Raw genomic sequence first — 16148 nt, forward strand, 5'->3', positions numbered from 1 at the left:
ACTGGGTTTCCCGGGTCCTTCCTCCCCCGGCGCTATTTAGTCCAGGAGGTGCGGAGACTCCAGGGTTCCAGTCCCGCCTCCGGCTGGGCCGGGACGGGACGCGAGGGAGCCAGTGGCTGGGAATTCTCACGGAATCACTTAAAAATGGGGGTGCGATGGGGTAAGGGGCAGGCGGTGCTGCCCGGGACTCATAAGGAGAAGCGAAACCTAGGCCTGGGTTGGGGAGGGAGGACGGAGCACCTCCCCACCCCAGACTACTTCCCTTTCTCCCCTCCTGGGCCAGCAGATTCCCCTACAGCCCAGGCCTGCTGGGCCTCGGGGAACACTCCTGCATGCCTCCTGGGTGGGCATCCCGCTCTCCATCCCGCAGCCCCTGCCCCTGCTTCTGCCCTATATCACCCGCCTGGGTTATGGGTCCTGCTATACAGAAGAGGGAGCATAGCCCCCAAGAGAGTGGAGAGCTCACCCAGCCTCACACAGCAAGCTTGTGGCCAAGAACCCAAGCCCCTGTTTCTGCTCTGACACATGAGGAGCGGGCAAGTTGTGGCTCCTGGCCTGCCAAAAAAAAAGCTGAACAAACTGAAAATCGATGACTTTCCTCAGACCCATCAGAGAACAGAGGTCTCAGGGCCAAGTGCCTCCCCGGACCTGGAGAGACGAGCAAACGCAGAGTCTCAGCTGAGATCTGCTCACCTGGAGGAGAAGTCCTTGAAGCTATAAACTGCTAGGATAGCTTAAATGATCATTTTGGGAACTGCTGGGGGCTGAGTGTGGACTCGTGCCAGGCTGAGAAGCTCCTGGGGGGAGGACCACAGTCCAAAGGAGGAGGCCACAGGTTAGTGATCTGACCTCCAGAAATCTCCCCAAAGGATAAGTTACCCCTGGGAACTATATCCACAGCGTTCTCCATATCAAAGGCCTGCTCTCCAGGGAAAAAAGCTATACCAGAGCCTTATCCACCGTGGGGGGTGGCATTTCCCCAACTCCAACCCCCTCTAAACTTTGAGGCTTACTAAGAAACACTCGTGAATGTCACAGCCCAAGGACGTAAGATTATAGAACATTTCTCCTCCCTGACTCCTTATTGCCACCAAACAGGCCTCCAGTATAATAATAGTGGTCACACACTCGATCTAAGGGAGTCTTAGGATCTCAGGATCTTAGGGAATCTCAGAGACAACAGGGGAGACATAAACACGGCCAGCAGAGGAATTTGAAGCCGAGAGTTCCTACGGGTACGGCAAACATAGCCCAAAGTGCAACCCCAGCCAGATCAACATAAATCCTCACACTAAAAGCCCATTTGCCTCAGTTCCTGTTACCCAGTACATGTCTGGCTTTCAAGAAAAAATGACACAGCGTGATAAGTGACAAGAGAAGACACAGTCTGAAGAGAAAAAGCATTCAGAACCAGGCTCAGGTAAGACACCGAATTTGGAATCATCAGAGAATTTAAAATAAGTATGATTAATGTTATTGCTCTAATGGAAAGTGTTGACAGCGTGCAGGAACAGATGGGAAATGTAAGCGGAGAGATGAAAACTTTATGAAAAAAATTTAAAAGAAATGGGAGGAATCAAAAACACTGAAACAGAAATGAAGAACGCCTTTGATGAGCTCATCAGGAGACTGACCCTGCCAAGGGAAGAATCAGTGTGCTTGAAGATATGTCCGTAGGGACTTCCCAACCTAACATACAAAGAGGGGGAAAAAAATGTTAAAAAGGCAAACAGAACAGAACATCCAAGATCTATGGGACCATTTCAAAAGGTGCAACACATGTGTGATTGGAAAGCCAGGAAGTGAAGAAAGAGCCAATGTAGCAGAAGAAAAATTTGAAGTAGCAAGGGCTGAAAATTTTCTAAAGTTAACGACAACAAACAACTGATCTGGGAATCTAAGAAAATATAAGGCAGGATGAACACCAAACAAATCGACACCTAGGCGTATCATATTCAGAACTGATGACAAGAAAAGGTTGAAAGAAGCCAGAAGGGGGGAAAAAAAACCACCTTGCCTGCAGAGGAACAAAGAAGAACCACAGCACATCGCTCATGCAAGGAAGAAGAGCACAGAGTGGAGGGTTTACAGAAGCAGCAGGAAAAAAAAAAAAAACATCCACCTAGAATTCTAGACTCAGCAAAACCATCCTTCAATGTGAAGGAGAAATACTTTCTCAGAAAAACAAAAGCTGAGGGAATTCAGCAGCAGCAGACCTGCCCTACAAAAAAGTGTTAAAAGAAGTTCTTCATCGAGAAGGAAAATGATAAAGGTCAGAAACTCAATGTATCAGATAATGAGAGCATATGGATGGGTGAATGCGTAAGAGCAGGGCTGCTGGGTGGGAGGGAGGAAGTGGCAATACTCCGTTTTAAGATACCTGCACCACACAGGGAACAGAACAGTATCCATTGAAGGTGGACTTGCATTCATTAAAAATGTATATTTCCTCTGTACTATCCACTGGAATTTTTCTGTAAACCTAAAATTGTTCTAAAATAAAGTCATAAATAAAACGTATATTGCATACTCTATAGCACCCACTAAGGTCATTTTTTAAAAAGAAGTATAACTGATATGCTTTGAAAGGAAGTAAAATGAAATCATAGTGGTAGATGCTCAATAGAAATCGGAGAAGGCAGATAAAAAGGGGAAAACCAAGAACATGTGTAATCAATAGAGAACAGTTATGAACGGTAGATACTAAGTTTTAAGATATGAATCACTTTAAATGTGAATGCTTGAAATCAATTTAAGTTCATAGATTGTCAGAGTGGATAAAAAACGAGGTCCAGGCACCCCTGGGTGGCTCACTCATTAAGTGTCTGACTTCAGCTCTGGTCATGATTTCAGGGTCTTCAGATCAAGCCCTGAGTCAGGCTTTCCATTCAGCAGGAAGTTTTGCTGAGGATTCTCTCTCCCTCTCTGTCCCCCTTTGCCACTCCTCCCACTCCTGCTCTGTCTCTCTTTCTCTCTCTCAAAATAAATAATAAATAAATCTAAACAAACAAACAAAATGGGTCCCAGCTATAGGTTATGTACAAGAAACCCAACTTAAATGTAGAGACTCAGAAAGGTTGCAAATAAAGGGGTGGAGAAAGATACTACACACTATTATTAATCAAAAGAAACCCAAGTAGCTATGTTAGTTTCAGATAAAGTAAATGTCAGTATTAGAACTGGGTCCTAGGGACGCCTGGGTGGCTCAGTCGTTAGGCGTCTGCCTTCGGCTCAGGTCATGATTCTGGTGTCCTGGGATTGAGCCCTGCATTGGGCTCCCTGCTCAGTGGGGAGTCTGCTTCTCCCTCTGCTGCTCTCCCTGCTCATTCTCTCTCTCACTCTCTCTCTCTCCCTCAAATAAATAAAATCTTAAAAAAAAAAAAAAGAACTGGGTCCTCTAGGGACACCTGGGTGGCTCAGTCGGTTAACCGTCTGCCTCAGGGTCCTGGGATCGAGCCTGAGTCAGACTCCACGCTCAGCAGAGAGTCTGTTTCTCTCTCAGCAGACAGTCTGTTTCTCCCTCTCTCTCGGCCCTCCCCCACCACCCCTCATGCTCGCTCTCTCAAATAAATAAATAAAATCTTAAAAAAAAAAAAAAAAAAAAAGAACTGGATCCTCTAGTCCCTACCAGACTCACCCCCCTGAGGGCAGGTGTCCTGGCTGTTGAACCCCCAGGGTACAGCATCTGACATGTGCTGGGCATTCTATTATTTATATGAACTAATCAGCACATGAATGGGATGAAGGAATGAGTGAGGGAGTGAATGCATGAATGAATGCTCAGACTTTGCCGTTTCCGTGAGGCTTGAGCTCCTGCCACAGCCTTGGGTCAGATAGGCTGGACAATTTCACCGAATGCCTTCTGGGAGTCAAGGATGTTTATGGGGACACAGGGAGAGGACACTGCCTGGGAGCAGGGACAAAGCTGGTCTTTTGAGCCTGTGTGTCCTCAAGGTCCTCCCCTACCACAAACCCCATGGAAACAGCCACGGAAGCCAGCCCCGTGGCTGAGAAAACCTCCGGATTTTCTTCCGCAGATACAGGCTTTCTGCTGTCAACAGATGATTCAGGGGCCCTTGCTGCCCATCCAGGCTGAGCCTGGCATGAAGGTCCACTCCCTCGGTGACCCCATGCAGGACTGGCCTCCACCTTCAGCCCTGGTGTCCCTACCTCTTGAGTGAGACCAAGCCCACGGCTATAGCCCCTCTGAGTCCCAGCCCTTTGGTCCTGAGGGTTGCATGAGGGTCCAGGAGCTTTTCCAGAAGCCCAGTGGGCACTGTCGGCTGCCCAAACCAGGACACACAGGCCAGCAGGACCCCCACTTCTGCCCAGACTGGGTCAGTCGGGGCAGCCACGCCATTGGCTCCTGGAGACCAGACATCCCTAAGTTACATGGTCATTAGTTCCTTCTCCAGAACGACGGGAAGGCCATGGGCAGCCTGTTCGCCCACTGGGCTACCTGCCCTCCCAGTCTCAAGCCCAAGTGTTGGAGATGGTCCTTTCTCCCAGGTCCCAGGCCTCCTGCGGCCATCAGCTACAGCAAAAGCATACGCTAGGCGTCATCTCGTGAGCCCTGGAAATGAGTTGGTCGTTGCCACCCTGGCAGCAGGACAGACTAGCCCGTGTGATGTGGCCGGCGGCTGGACAAGGCTTGGGGCCAGCAGAGGCCTCAGGCCAGAGCCCAAGGGCTTTTGTAAACATTTCACACCTACAGAAAATTATAAAGAAGAGAAGAAAGAAAACCCAAGACCACACCACCGGACTTTGCCAAAGTGAATATTTGACCGCGTTTGCTCCAGGGGTCTTCAATCATTTTAAGACATGAGGAACTGTGAGCCACAGGCGAGAGGCCATCTACACGGCCTTAGTAACCAAGAGCCCTGGGCTCGAGCCCTGGCTCAGCGACCTGCTAACGTGCGACCTTGGACAGGCCACTTACCCTCTCTGTGCCTCGGTTTATGCATCTGTCAAATGGGGATGATGGGCGAGGCTGTCAGAAGAGAGCCTGGCATGGAGCATGGGCTCAGTAAGTGGGACCGATTACAGACCCATGTCCCACGGCCTCACACCAGCCTCATGGCCTGTCCCTCTGCCCGCAAGGGAAGGTTCTCCTGAAGGTGGGGCCACACGTCCCCTGCTATGTTCTTAAACTTTGTATAAACGATCTCTTGCTGCACTTTTCCTTTTGTGACTTGCTTCTTTCCCCTCAATCCCGTGCTTGGGATCCGTCCACACTAGTCAGGGCATTCGCTTTAACTGCTGTCCACAATGCTGCGGTATGTACCTGCCACCTTCTGCAGAGGACACAGATCCCCGAAAGGCAGCTCAGACCGTCCCTGAAGACCAGCCTGCTCGCCAATCTGCTGGTCTCTCAGAAACTCTATTTTTAAGTTTAAAGCTGGAAAAAGAAAAAATAAAAGCAGAAGACAGAACTAGTGTTCACCGCAGACTGTAGCTTGCCGGGGGCTCTGCCCATGCCACCTCCCGCCATCCTCGCACCCGCATGACGGCACGTGGCAGCTGCCGGGCACACAGGTCAGCCCTCAGGTCCCAGCTGGGGCCACGGGAACGGGGATCGTCCTCCCCCCCAATGCTGCCCCACCCCCACCCCTGGGTTGGCAGGACCCCCCGGGCCTCCCCTGTTCTTCTGAGTCTCCGGGGGTCTCACATGAACTCAGGGGCACCTTTGCTGACGTGCTGCGGCCCCACCATCTCCCTCCCTGCCCTGCCCACACCAGCCTTTGTTGCCCTGCTTTCTTCACCACGTGCAGATGGGGAAATTGAGGCACATCTTGCTGACAACAAGGAATCGTAGCGGGGTCAGGAAGTGGAGGGGTCGGAATCTGAACCCAGGGCTCAGTGGAGGACGCTTCCCTGAGGCCCCCGCAGGTGAAAGCCCGGGTGGAGTCAGCAGCAGGCTGTCACTTGGGCCTGCCGGGTCCTCCCCCTTGCCACCAGCTGTGGGGCCTCATGGCTCCAGCACTTGGTTATACTGCTCATCCGCTGCTTGTTCACTGCCCCCTGTGGCTTTGAGGAAGCATCTGGTTTAATTGTGAGCACTCGGCAGGTCTTGGCAGGAGCACTCTCTGGTCTTCTTCCGGAGTGGGCACTGTCTGCTGATTCTCCAGGACCCTGGCTCCCCCAGGAAAGTGGCCTGGACACCAGACAGCCCTGAGCTTAAATCTGTACTCTCTTTCTGGCTTGACCCACCCTGAACCTCAGTGTCCACATCAGCACCACCACCAGACAGCCCAGCTGTTCTGGAGAATTCAGATTTCCAACGTTCTCCTTTGACATTTCCCGTGCTCTGTGCTGCAGACCATGGGTTCTGGGGGTTCTTATCAGGGGCTGGGGCTGCATAGGGTGCACAGCTAGGTAAGTTTGGAAATATCCCATTCCAAGCCCCTCCTAGAGATTCAAGACGTACGTCTGCATGCTAAAGGCTCTGAAAAGTCCTGCAGCCAAAGCCTGTTTCTTTTATTTGTTCAAGTAAGACATCTGATTCCCAGCACACCTATTAACAGTACTATTAACAGTATTCTTCTCCATTGCCTTAATGCACATCGAAGTCAGAACTCTCAGAGTTGTGTTTCCTCTCTGTAAAAAGGAATGGCACGCTGGCCTGTCAAGGGCAGAGAAGAGTCAGGTGGAAGATGCCATGGGAAGGGCCCGAGAGGGGGCTGACTGGTGCTGCCTGCCCCTGGCAACTTGAGGGTAGAGGGTCCTCCACCCTCTGCCCCAGCCAGAGCCCCACCCTCGCTCCTGCTCGGAAGTCCCAGGGAAGACCCAATTGCACACCCTGTGCATGCGGCCCCAACGGGCCTGGGGCTGGGAGATTTTTCTGGAGCCCACTGTGAGAGCTCCTGCCTCCTGGGAAGCCCAGTGCAGCCTCCCCATCCTCATCCCCAGCTGCTTTGCTCTTCTCCTGCCAGAGTCCCAGACATGGGAGCTACAGCCTTGCCCTAACTTTGTGCCCAGTGCTCTTCTCGCACACCATGCGTGGGCTGCTCAATCCTGTCCTGGGCATGCGGGGGGCGGGGTGGGGGGGGATTCCAACCAAAGAATATCAGAACACTTGTTTCAAAACCAAAGTTCCAGGGAAAATCCATGGACGTCAGAGCAGGAAAACGCGCTATTATTTTAAACTTTTTTTTTAAGGTTCATTTATTTATTTGAGAGAGAGAGCGAGCGAGCGTGGGGGAGGAGCAGAGACAGTTTCATGCAGACTCCACACTGAACGCAGAGCCCAACATGGGGCTTGATCTCACCACCCTGAGATCACGACTCTGAGATCACAACCTGAGCCAAAACCAAGAGTTGGACACTTAACAGACTGCTCCGCCCAGTTGCCCCCGGGCTATCATTTTAAAGACAGGAAAGCTGAGGCTCCCTGTCTTCCTCTGCCTCCTCTCGGTCTCCCACAAGGACAGGAGGAGCCCCTAAAATGAGGGCAGGTCCCTGAGTCCATGGAGACAGCGCCCCTCATCTGATGACCCCAGATTCGGTAAGTGGGATAGGGAAACCTATTCTACGACACTTGTCAAGTCTCATCAAATTGTCACGCCTCTGTCCAGAACCCTTCCACAGCACTACATGGGCCTCCCCAAATGCAGTTTGCATCCTAATTCCAGCTTCAGAGAGCCCCTGGCTGGTCTCAGATCTGGCTCATCCCTCCCAACCCTGCAGCGCCAGGTGATGTGACACCACAAAATGAGGGGACAGGGGCTTTGGGCAACAAGGCTTCCCCTCCATCGTTACAAACAGCGGCCTGCCCCATGTGTGGAGGGTGAGTCCTGCTTTGGCTTCAGAGTCCTGCCCACTCCTAAAATTCCAGAAACTGGGCTCTGAGGTTGTTGAGGGCTGAAACCATGGCCCCTGGTAACCGGGAAGTGTTCAGCTAATACCAGACATCTTATAAGATACCCAGCAGGTCATCCCAGAAGAGAGAGTTTTGACCAGGGAGATATGTTTCAGCCCATAGAGAGAGGATCTCTCCAGATGGGAAGCTGGCCAATTAAGGGGTAAACACCCCATCACTGGATGCATGCAAGTAGTTGCTGAGCGGTCTCCTGTCTGTGCTGCTGTAACTGAGGGAAAATTCCGTCACTCCCAAGTTTCCTTCTGTCACTGAAGATCCACAAATGTTTAAATCTTTCATGAATTTTTAAGTATAGGCAATACTTCCATATAGTTCAAAAATCAAAAAGCACACAACTAAGTCCAGTGAAAATGATTCATTTCCACCCTATACCCTAGCCCCCCTGCTCGCCTTCCAGAAGCCCCTGGTGATGCCAGGTACTTGCAGGGTCCTCTAGAGTTTATGCATACACCTGCGTGCTCGATCATTATTTTAAAAATAAATACACTTTCGGGGCACCTGGTGGCTCAGTCAGTTAAGCGTCTGCCTTCGGCTCAGGTCATGATCCCAGGGTCCTGGGATTGAGTCCCGCATCGGGCTCCCTGCTCTGCGGGAAGCCTGCTTCTCCCTCTGCCACTCCCCCTGCTTGTGCTCTTTCACTCTCACGCTCTCTTTCTCAAATATATAAATAAAATCTTTAAAACAATAAAAATAAACACACTTCCACGTCATGGTTGTTCATGGTTGGCCTCCTTTTTTCACCGACAATGCTGCAATGGCAGCAGCCTGTTGATCCAGGACAGTCCCCTCCAGGGGTCCACATCTATAACGCGGGGTAACACCCACCTCACAGGGCTGTTGGAAGATGATGTTTCCCTGGTGGCACCCAGCAAAGTGCCTGGCACGAGGTCTGGGTGCTGGGAAAGGTCTACGTCAGTGGATGTCCCGGAACGAGCGCGCCCTGGCCCATGGGGCCGCAGCAACTGCTTGGGCCACCAGGGGGCTCCTTGGAGGAGCTACCTGGTCCTGCTGGTGGCCATACCACCTCCAGAGGGGACTGGGACAGCATGGGAGATTCCTCGGAGGGAGGGAGGCTCCTGGGCTGTGACATGGCATCTTGAATTCCCAGAAGCACTGCCTTACCCTCCTCCATCCTCCTGCCATCTTCCTCGTCCAGGAATACGGGGATGAGAAGCTGGGGTCACCTGTGACCCCACGCACTTCTCCGGAAAAGGAGAGAAGTTTTCAAGCCATCGTTTTTGTTGTTGCTTTCATTTGGAGGAGACAAAGAGGAAGAGGTGGTCTTACACACACAGCCAGAGCCACCGCCCCGCCCTGTCCCATCCCCTCCGTGACACCTGGACACCAGGCCCCAGCCGTAGCAACACTCCCTGGGGGACCTCATGGCCTCGGCTCAGTCCATTTGCCTGTTTCCGAAGGCTCCCTGCAAGTCCACCTCTCCTGCACCTGCTCGTGCTGGTACCTCTGTCCGGGGCACCCCTGCCCCTCCCAGCCCCATGGCTGCAGAGCCATCCCTCTGGGGCGGCCCGCAGGCTGTTGGGAGCTCTGGGCTGCTGCAGGCACTAGATGCCCCCATCTTGAGGCTGCAGACTCAGCCTCCAAGCCCAGAGCTGAGGCAGCTGGGCAGGCCATGTCCCAGAGGCCAGGATTGGGTCGTGCACTGTTTGCGTCTCTTTCCCTTAGTCCCAGCCGGCAGGATAGACCCGAACAAGATCAAGCTGGGACCCTGACTGGAGTGGGGAAGCTGGGAACCTGTTTCTTGGGCTCTACTTTGGCCTCCGGGGATTGCAAAAGCCTGAGCCTAGGTCCCCAGGGCCAGCAAGCCCCCCGGCTTCGCCTACCCAGAGCCAACACCCGCCGGGGACCTAGGGCTGTCGCAGGCACAGTCAACACGCTTGAAGCCTGCCAGCCATTCCGGAGTCAAACTCCGCCACGAAGCCGATCTCTAATCACGTCTCAGGGAGCCCCCTTTCCCTCCAGCAGCAGGCCAGACAGCTGCTCCGGCGGTACCCACCCGAAGGGCTCCTGACGCAGACTCTTACCGGGCACCAGCCAGGGTGGGGCAGGCACAGCGCGAGCTCACTCAGGGCCCCCAGGGGCCTTGGGGTGTGCACCGTTGTGCAGACGGCGGGAGGGAGCAAAGTGACTCACTTGTCCAGGGTCACACAGGGAGCGAGCAGAAGCCCCAGGATTGGAGGCCAGGCCAGCTGGGCCCGGGTCCATGCTCTTAACCAGCAGGATGCACTGCCTTTTGGAGCAGGGGTGCTTAGCTTGTGTGGAGGCAGGAAGCTGTGCTTCATATATATATATATATATTTTTTTTAATGATTTTATTTATTTATTTATTTAAGAGAGAATGAGTGAGGGGCGCCTGGGTGGCTCAGATGGTTAGGTGTCATGATCTCAGGGTCTTGGGATTGAGCCCCGCGTCGGGCTCCCTGCTCGGCGGGAGGCCTGCTTCTCTCTCTCCCTCTACTACTCCTCCCTGCTTGTACTCTCTCACTCTCTGTCGAATAAATAAATAAAATCTTTAAAAAAAAAAAAAAAGAATGAGTGAGAGAGAAAGAGAGAGCACGAGCTGGGGTGGGGGGAGCGGAGAGGCAGAGAGAGAAGCAGACTCCCGCTGAGCAGGGAGCCCGACGTGGGGCTTGATCCCAGGACCCTGGGACCATGACCTGAGCCGAAGGCAGACACTCAACCGACTGAGCCCCTCAGGTGTCCCGGGATCTGTGTTTTATAAAAACAGTGATTGCCTCTGCTTGACTTTTCAGTCTTCCCACTCACGAATGTCCACCGGGTCCGTCACCAGATGCACCCAGGAGCAGATGGGTAGGAGTGGCTGCCTGAGTCCAGGATCCGATGGAGGGTGGGGAGAACCCCATGCTGTGACCCAGGCTGCATGACGGGGCCTCTGATCTTCAGCACCATCCTGGGGCCGGCTGGGACAGGACGCCGCCCAGTTCTGGGCACTGGCCACGGACTCAGCCCCAGTGATGCAGTCACTCAGATTTGCCTGCCTGGGGCACTGCCCTCAGTAATAATACTAATTATGACTATTATTAACATTCTATTGTGATGATGGTAGTAACCACAGAGGCAATTTGGCGTCGTGTCAGGAGACCAGACTCTGTGTCAGGCAGACGTGGCACACCTTTGGCTGCAGGATCTTGTGATTGGGCCTCCCTGTGCCTCAGTTTCCTCCTCTGCAAAGTGGGAGGAAGTTGCCCGGTGCTGATGAAGAACCTGATGAAGGCGTCAGGTTCTGCGGGCCGCCTGGGGCTCCTGGCCAGCCTGTCAGGGACAGAGCCTGAGCTGTAGCCACAGCGAGGGAGGTCCTGCACCACCGCCTTGTGCTTTTAGAGTGAGCCCCCCAGCACCCCAGGGAAACTGCGGTCTCAGAGTTCCCACAGCCTCTCCAATGCTGTCATCACCTGATGAGCAACTTCGGGTCCTGGGATGACAGCCCTCAGCCCGGTGGCTTACACACTTCATCCTCACAGCACCTTGCAATTTATACTAGGTCAGGACTAGTTATTTCTCCAGATTCCTCTCCTTCAAGAAGATGGGAATTCGACGGGCTGCCCCCGTTAGAGATAGGGTGCCTGCGGCACACAGGAGGGCCAGTGCCTGGCTTCCGGCCTTCTTGGCCTTGGGGTGTCGGACACACCCCCAAGGGGCACCAAGATCAGGGTTCAAGTAAGGATTCTGAACTTGGCTTCCCCTATGTAGTTCCTGAATTAGGCTCCCAGAGAAAGAGAATGGGATACAGCGAGTGCTCGCACACACGGTCATGGGTGGCTATAGGGGGGCAGGGAGCTTCCAGAAGCCACCCACCCCATGAACAAGGTCCTGCTACAGGCCAACAGGTCCCACCACCACCCGCCTTCTCTCCACAGATCCCAGGATGGGCACATGGGGGACAAGGAGCTGCCTCCCACTCCTGCGGCTGCCTGAGTCAGAGAAGGGGCGGGGGTATCCCCGGGTTGGGAGCTGGGGCTGTACATTCCTCAACCTGTGTGAGTTGATAAGAATATGGCAGACTGCCCTTTACGGAGCCCCAGCCCAGACATGGCGTCACCAACTCTGCATATCTCCTCTGTCCCCACAACAGCCCTGGGGCTGGGGCGCAGTGTAGGTGCTCTGGATATGCCATCCCCAGGTGGGGAGAAATCCAGGAGGTGACGGTTTGTTCAGGCACACAGCCGCCCAGGACCCCAGGGCTGGACGCCCCCAGAACCCTGGCACCGTCTCATCTCCGCCTGCAGGGAGCCGCTGCCAAGAAGGCGGAGGAGTGTCTGGCTGATGGGAGGCGGAGAGCCTGAACTCTGGCTCTGCCCAGCACCTGGCCGCACCCTGGCCCCTCGGCGTCCCGTTCTCCCACCTGTAGCGGTGGGTAACCGCCCTCACCAGGTTGCCCCGTGGATCCAACCACGATGTGGCGTGCCCACCTCCTGCAGTGGGCACACGATAGATCAGTTTCCATCTTTCTTTCCCTCAGTGGTCAAGCAAAGTGCTCCCACTCCCAGACAAAATATTTACATTTTCAGAGACGTGCCTGTCCTACGAAGTGGCAGGAGTGCTGGTGGGATTTGGGGCATCGTGTCTGGCCAGGCGGCAGCTGGGAAAAGCGCTCCCTGCTCCTCAGATCCCAAGAGCAGCAGGCCCAGGGAGGCGTGCTGGGTCCTCTGCCCCTCCTCCCCCAGCAAGTGTGGCCCTCTCATCTCAGAAGCACCACTTCCCCCAAATCACCCAAATTCTCCTGGGCTGAGCTCATGTCACAATTTTGAGCTAATGGAAGACTTCTCTTCACTCCTACCTTATGGGATTACGGTTCTCAGAGCGAGACTTAAAGGGAAACAGACACTCAAAGAAAGGCAGTAAGGTGCTCCAACACCCTTATATCCCTCTGAAATCAGACAGACAGATAGACAGACAGACACACACACCATTAAATGATAAAGCCAGCGTGGCAGGTCTGTAGGAAACAGCGCACCCCCAAGGAGGCTCTCTTCCTTGGATCTTCTTCCCCAACTCCACGGCCTGTAGAACAGGGGAGCCCCTTTTCAGGTTTAGCCACGATTCTCCCCAACAGCAAAGCCCTCCCAGCCCCCTGTCAGAATCACTGCGCCCTCCTGGAGGTTCCCAGAGGTCATTGGCCTATCTCTCTGCCTCCTCCTCTCCTCCAGTCACTCTCAGCCATTCATTCGGCCAGTTGACATTGAGGTTGTGCGCTGAGCACTTCATACACGTGGTCTGGGGTCCTTCCCACAACCCTTCACGTGGCGAGGATCCTCATGCGACAAATGAAGAAACCGAGGGTGATTTGCCCAAGCCTGGCTGGTCCCCCATCCCGAGCACAGTGCTGTCTCTGTAGGGGCCAGGCCCCTGGGTGGACTCAGGAGACCCCGGCATCCCAGGGTGTAGAGAGGGGCAGGGCAGGTAGGCAGATGGGGCCCACACCCCGTGTAGCACTGCAATACCACAGTCGGAGAGCCTGGGGGCCTGCGCCTGACGGGCTGCCAGGGGGCCATGGAGAAGAACTTGACAAACCTTTGTCCTGGTGTGGGAGTCAGCCAGGTGAGGAAGAGGGACAGGATGTCCAGGACAAAGCGAGCACTGTGGGTGAAGGCGTGGAGGTGAGACAGATAATAGTGTATCTGGGGAACAAGCTCTTTATGTTGTCCTTTTGGCAGAATGAAAAATGCGGGCTGGAGAGCAGGGCAGTTAGGAGGAGGTCAACCCCCTGGACAGCACAGCCCAGAGATGATACTTTGTAAATCCGTGCAAGTTGAAATAAGAGAGTCTCTAAGGGTGGGTGGTAGGTCTCAGGCTTCGGCCCTGCCTGTTTCAATCAAGCATCTGGATGGGGCTGTGGGAGGCTTGCTATGCGTCTGTGCCAATGGCCACAGCTCGTGAAAACATGGCATTTCCAGGAACCTCAGCAGATGGAACAAGGGACTGAAACCGACACAATGGAGTTGAATAGGGAAAACCAGAATAACCTGCATTTGTGTGCAAAAGGTCAATTGCACAGACTGACAAGTTCTTGGCCAGACTTCTTTCTGTCCCCAGTTGTCTTTAAAAAGTGCATCTCCCGAGGCTGAGATGTTTCCTGGCCCTGTGCACAGAAGGTCCTCTTTAAAAATTCTGTGGTCACAGGGCACCTGGGTGGCTCAGTTGGTTAAGCGTCTGCCTTCGGCTCGGGTCATGATCTCAGGGTCCTGGAATCGAGCCCCACGTCAGGCTCCCTGCTCAGCTGGAGTCTGCTTCTCTGTCTCCCTCTGCCGCTCCCCCTGCTTGTGCTCTCTTGCTCATTGTCTCGCTGTCTCTCTCAAATAAATAAATACAATCTCTTTAGAAAGTTCTGTGGTCAGTGGCACCCAGTGCTCTGCACCGCTGGGTGTCCCGGCCTAGGGAGAGTCCTTCGAGGAGGTGGCCAGCACCGTGTGCCAGCAAGGGCTCAGCCCAGCACTGCTGGTGAGGTGCCCCTGCCGCTCACTACAGCCGGGGCTGGCCTCGCCCACATACAAGCCCCCAATCCCACCCAGGAAGTCATTCTAGCTGCCCGGAGACCAGGCAGCGCCTCGGACAGGCGAGCAGCAGCTTCGGGGTGCGGCGGCGGGGCGTAGCTCCCTTCCTGTGGGAGCGGACGGAGGGCAGCCGCTTTTGCCTGCGATGAGCTATGGATGGTGGCTAGGCAGACCGGTCAAGAGGACGTTCAGGAGGCCTGGCACGCAGCAGGTGCTCAATAAATAGTTGATGATTCATGAAGAGTCAGCTATCTTTAGATCTCCAGGCCTTTTTAGCTCCTGTGCCTGTTTGCTCAGCAGTGAGGTGGGCATAAGTATTCGCCAAATGGTGGCATAGCGTGGGCACTCAGCCCACAGAACCCCCCGCCCAGCCAGCAAGCAATCCCTCTCTGCCTCTGAGACATGTCCACGCTGCCTTAGCTGTTTTACCTCCAGAGACGGAGAGCTCGCTACCTTGAGTCTACAACACAGCAGACACTGGTCCTGCCTTCAAAGCATTCACGATCTTGTGGGGGAAGCACAGAGTGACCCCTGGACACTGAGAGGCTGACCTCACAGGACTGACTCCCCTGGTCCCGTTAGAGGGTGCTCCCAGTAGAAGGGCCGGTCTTCCATAGATGGGCCCTGGAGGAGTGACCCCCACCTAAGGCCCTGCCCAGAGGCCTGGCTCACTGGTCTTCTGCAGGGAGGAGCGACCTTCTGTGCTGGGGCAATTGTCCAGAGCTTGCAAAGGCTGGGCCCCCAGCCCTCCTGTGGGGAGCCAGGAGGCTAGTGCCCCCCCCACCCCGGGACTGTTCCACACCTTGCCCTACCCCACCTTCATTTGCCGCTCCCTCAGGAGAGCGGGGACTCTGGGGACCCCTCTCTCCAGTAGTGACCATCTCCAGACCTCCTTTCTGGCCTTTCCCAGCGCTGCTGACAGACCTGCTTCCCCAGGGAGCGAGGCACCCTTTCTTCCCTTCCCGTGAGCTCCACAGGGAGAACCCATCCTGGCTGCTGGAGTGGCCTGGGTGGTCCCAGAAAGACCGAGTCACCTGGGCCCTCCAGCTCTGACGGCCGTGACCTCGGGCGCAGAGGGGAGATGAACTCTTCCAGGAGAGGGTCAGATCTGTCGTTTTCCTCTGCAAGTGCCAGGTGGGACTCGGTGGCAGCCCCTCCTTGGACCCATTGAAAGGCCGGATCCCCATCCTGAGGCCAGCTTAGGAGCTTTGGGGCTTAGGAGCGGGAAAACGGCCATGCTTCCACTCAGGAATCCCACTTCTGGGAACTTATCCCAGGGAAACAATCCAACAGGAAAACCACGCTGTGCACAAACATGTCCCACACAGGAGTTATTTATAATGGTCCAGCCCCGGAAATAACCCTGTGTCCAGTGGTGGGGGAGCCGCCAAGCGCCTCAGCTGGCTAAATATCACAGGGTTATGAAATAGGGTGAGCGGGGCAGGGGGGCTTGGAGGCCCTGAGTCAGCCCCTCTGTGATTCCTGAAGCCCCACCCCACCCCTCCCCCACCCCCACCCTGGCACTCCTTAAAGAGACCCATCCCAGGATTCACCCAGAGGTGGTGGGTCAGAATCTCCAGAAAAGGAATCTGGCTGACAAGCGTCCCACATGGTTCTTATCACCAGGCAGGTGTGAAAACCCCCGCTCTTGGCTAAAACCACAGCTTCAGTGATGGCATTTGTTTAAGCCTTGTTGAGCCGTGGTGGTTGCCTCTGTGAAATGGGCCTAGCTCCATGGC

The sequence above is a fragment of the Mirounga leonina genome, unplaced genomic scaffold (assembly GCF_011800145.1).
Source record: "Mirounga leonina isolate KUSES-001 unplaced genomic scaffold, KU_Mleo_1.0 Mir_82, whole genome shotgun sequence".
In the NCBI taxonomy this organism is placed as follows: Eukaryota; Metazoa; Chordata; class Mammalia; order Carnivora; family Phocidae; genus Mirounga; species Mirounga leonina.